General features: G+C 38.0%; 1 pseudogene; it reads right to left on the reverse strand.

Annotated features, from left to right (window-relative positions):
• Positions 1–3,046: 3,046 nt before the first annotated feature.
• Positions 3,047–4,189, reverse strand: LOC102810840 (annotated as a pseudogene).
• Positions 4,190–4,779: the final 590 nt, after the last annotated feature.

A 4,779-nucleotide genomic window follows, 5' to 3' on the forward strand; every position in this document is an offset into this window, starting at 1 on the left:
TTGTGGGCTATACAGAACCATCCCAGGTCTTCCTTTGTGACCTGAGAGAACCAAAGTGGTTTAAGAACTAGGATTGAAGTCAAGGTGGTTTGATCCTTGCCTGGGGGCCTGGTGAAGCAGTTGGTGGGAGATGGAGAATATCCCTAAAATAATTTAATTCTTATAACTTCAGGGCTGTTATTACTGGAAATCAAATACAAAATTGAATTGTGCAGGTTGCTAAATCACAGCTTCAGTATGACTTTGAGAGAAAGATTGTTTTCTCTCTGTTTTGTAATTGTTGCTATTTGCTGTCCAGTCGATTCTGACTCATAAGAACCCTGTAAAGGGTTTCTGAGGATTTGAATGGCCACTTTTGTGCTTTGAAGTCCAGTGCTTATCTATAGTGCCATTTGGGTCTGTTATCCCAATTGGAAAATAGCTGAGTTGATTTTTCTGAACTTTCTTAATCTGAGTTGATTTTTCTTCAGTCATCCTGTGGGGGAAAGGATTTATTCTGAATGTTGCTGGAATAAATCCCTTGATGGAAGAGTGAAGTTCATTGCTCCAGTTTTGTTCCATAGTTATTCACCATTGTCTTGTTTCCACCAATCAAAATGATTGTCTATAGTTGAAGTAAAGTCAGTCCATCTTCTTTTTTATTGTGTATATGGTGAAAATACACACAAAGTATATGCCAATTAAACAATTTAAGCATGTATAATTCAGTGACATTGATTACATTTTTCAAGTTGTGCAGCCGTTCTTACTATCCTTTTGCAAGTCATTCCAGCACCATTAACATAAACTCAATGTCCCTGTACAGGTAATCTATTTGAGAAAGATCAGCACAAGGCTGTTCCCTATGAAGTAGAAGCTAAAGATGTCCCAAGCATCCAACTTTTCCAAAGAGCTGTACCACTCCCATCATGTCTAACATCAACTCCTCCTCCTCCACTTAGTATTCTCTTCCCATTTTGTGGTTAAGTGCTGTTGAGTCAATTCTGACTCATAGCCACCTTGTACAGTGTTTCCAAGGAGCAGCTGGTGGGTTTGAGCTGCCAACCTTGTGGTTCACAGTCCAGGGCTGAATCTACAATGCCATACCAGGAGTCCCATTTTAGGGTTTGGTAATTCACTGCCATGAACTCATGAACTGTCAAAGGAATGTCTCCTGTGCTTGTGGAGGCAGGTGAGTCAGATCAGACAATAGACTGCTATTTCAGGGACTGAGGAATCCAAAGTTGGCATATCAGATAACAGGTCGCCTGCTAAAAGGCAGCAGAAGCTGGTAAATCAGGTCAGACAACAGGCCACTGGCTCAAGTCTCAAGAACCAGAGGTCAGAAGAAGACAAGCCAGATGCAGAATCTCTTTCTTTCTTTTTTTAAAGTATTTTTCTTCACCCTTCATTTCCCCTTTTTCATTGGGAATAAACTCCTATGAAATATAAATAAATTACAATTCATAAGTGGGCAGTTTAGAAATCTTCCCTAGGCAGGAATATCTTATGCATTGTAGCACCTTAAGATTTCCAAAACAGGTCACTTTTTTCTTTAACATTTTGTCCTCTTTTTATCTACTTTAAAAGGAAGGAAAAGTGTAGAAGGGAAAGACAAAGTAACAATGATCTTCTCAGTTTTAATAATTCAAACTATGGCTCATCAGAGAATGTCTGATACTCTGCTTATCAGAATCCAATTAACCTTATTTATGAATTACCAGGATATGGTGGTATATGACAAGCACTGGACTGCTAACCACAAGGTCAGCAGTTCAAATCCACTAGTCATTTTGGAAACCTTGTACAGGGTCACTATGAGTCTGTACAGACTTGAAGGCACTTAACAACAAGAACAGCTGCTAAGGCATTATCGCTCAGTTGTGGCCATTCCAGAGCACACTTTAGTCACATGCAGCAATATTTTAGATATTCTGTGTAGGATCACTGAATCGACTGTCCATCTGGTCACAAGGACATCTGGCAAAGGAAACCAAGCTGCTTCTTGACATCAGATGTAGCATGTTTGCTTTTATGCACTTTTCCCTCCTTCTCCCTGTCCCCCACCAGTGCTGTTTGTATTCTGTTGTTAAGTACTCTCAAGTTGGTTCCAATTCACAGTGTTCCTGGATAGAGTTTCTAAGGAGTAACTGTTGGGGTTGAACTGCCAACCAATCCAGTGCTGATCCTACAGGGTCACACCAGGATTGTTTGCATAAATATTGCTTATTTCTGCTTTGTTCTTCAGTTTGTCCATTGCTCTCTGAATAGCTAGATAGATTTACAGGCTTAATTCTTGGTCAGGCAGAACTCCAAATGTAAAAAATGTGCATCTTCAGTATACTTTCTAAAGGACAATCAGATAACAGATATGTTTTATGTCATTAAGAGTTCACTGTAGTGGTTTTCATTTAATATACCTGTCTTGGAGGAACAACGTTCCCTGGCTTTTTACAGTGTAATTTAAACTTACAGCATTTTTACTGTGTGTTATATGAGGTCCTTTGTGTACATTGTGTACCTTACAATAGAGGCAGATTGCCTCCAATTGCTGTCATTCTTAATATTAAAATTAAGTTCACCTACATATGAAACAACCACAAGACATTTGATTCTGTAAAGAATCCTCTTTAGCTGTGACCTGGCAGCACATAAACAATGCTTTATTTAACAGACTATCTGTGGAGGAGATCAGTCACACTGGATGTAAAAAAAAAAAAAGAAGAAGACTAGCAGCCAGAGGAACAAAATGCTGCGTGGCAGAGCCAACCATACTGTGGTCAGAAGAAAGAGATTGTTCTTAGGTGCATCTAACTCTTTCACTTCTTTATGTTTAGAGAATATTTCAAGTGTGTAGACATAAATATAAGTAGGTGTTTTCTGGAGAAGGGTCAAAATGTTGATTTTCAAATTTAATGACCAAGCATGAATGTATTTTTACTTGGCCTCACATTGAAATTATTAGTTAGAAATTTTAAAATGCCATCTTTCCTAATAGTTCTTCCAGGGAGGAAGTAGGTATTTCTTTTACTCTCCAAGTGTAAAATATTGGTAAAATTCAGAGTTTCTAGAAACTGTGATAATCAGTCTTGCTAAACAAGGTGAAGTCATCATTGTACTCTAGAGTTGAACGTTCTAGGTTCTCTGGTTAATCTTATTTGTCTTCATTGCCTTTCAGATAGGAGATTTCTTCCTTAGCAGTGGATGCCATCCGACTCCAGGTAATGTCAGTGTTTTAAAAATTGTGTAGAAGAAAGATGCCATTGATAATGGTCAAGAACCCACTTAGGGTCCCGATGATATCTCCAGCTTTCTTGCCATACCACTCCTGGATGGTGGAGCAAGTTACTACCATGGACGTGAAGAATACATAGTAAATAAATGGGAGTCACAAGAGATGTATATTAAAGGTGTCAAGGGCCTTTTTGAGATAGTTAATCCATGTAGTCACTGAAAGCACAAACATAGCCAATGAAATGAAGACCAGGGGATACTTACAAATGGCTTTCTATTCTAATAATGACAATCCTCAGGCCCTTGACAGAAGAAACTGAAAATACTCCAATCATTGAACAGATTGGAATGTAGACCAATCTGTTGGTCTGTCCTTTCCTGGAAACCACTATCAAAATCAGCACCAAGTAGATCACAGTTATGACAACTGCAAAGGATGTAAATCCTGGGTTTCTCAATTTCATTTCCATTTCATGCAAAGAAGCAACTTCCTCTTCTTGAGTGGTATGGATAACCATCACAGCTGACCCCAATATACTTAATATGCAGCCTATTTTCCCATGAATATTCAAGTGCTCAACCAGTAGTTGCACCTTAGATTTTAAGATTCCAGTGCTGTCTTTGGGATTTTCTCTATATAGGATCATATCATCTGCAAATGGAGATAATTTTACTTCTTTTACAATCTGGGTACCTTTTATTTATTTTTCATTTTATTGCTCTGGCTAGGACATCTATCTAATACAATGTTGAATAGAAGCAGTGAGAGCGGGCATCCTTGTTTTCTTCTCAATATTAAGTGGAAGCTCTCAGTATTTCTCCATTAAGTATAAGGTTGGTGATTGGCTTTTCATATGTATCCTGAATCATATTGAAGAATCTCCGTTCTATTTCAACCCTTTTTGAGAGTGTTCACCAGTAAAGGGTATTGGATTTTATCAAATGTTGTTTTATCTGTATCCATAGAGATGATCATGTCGTTCTTTCCCTTTGTTCTGTTGATGTGGTGTATTACATGATTGGTTTTCTAATGGTGAACTATCCCTGCATCCCTGGAATAAATCTCACTTGCTAAAAGAAACATTCTTATTATGGTTATGGGGGAAGGGCATTATTCACAGGCTAGAGGGTAGATACATATTAACATGGATGGCAGGGCAATATAAAAAAAAGGAGATTGGCAGAAGAAAGCTGAAGGTAGCAAGAGACACAGGGAGGAATTTTTAGTGTGCTGTTGGTTCAATTTGCTAATATTTTGTTGAATATTTTTGCATCTGTACTCACAAAAGATATGACTTATAGTTTTTTTCTTCTTGTGGTGTCTTTGTTGGGTTTTGGTTATTTCAATATCATATTTATTTAAAGACTCTTAAAAATGAATCTTTAAGTACCTTTATATATATATATATATATATATATACCTCTGGTAGCATAGTGGTTATGAATCGGGCTGCGAACCACAAGGTCAGCAGTTCGAAACTACCAGCTGTTCCAAGGGAGAAAGATGAGGCGTTCTGCTCCCGTAAAGATTTACAGCATTGGAAACCCTGTACAGGGTCGCTATGA

Source organism: Chrysochloris asiatica, unplaced genomic scaffold, assembly GCF_000296735.1.
Source record: "Chrysochloris asiatica unplaced genomic scaffold, ChrAsi1.0 scaffold00403, whole genome shotgun sequence".
Classification (NCBI taxonomy): domain Eukaryota; kingdom Metazoa; phylum Chordata; class Mammalia; order Afrosoricida; family Chrysochloridae; genus Chrysochloris; species Chrysochloris asiatica.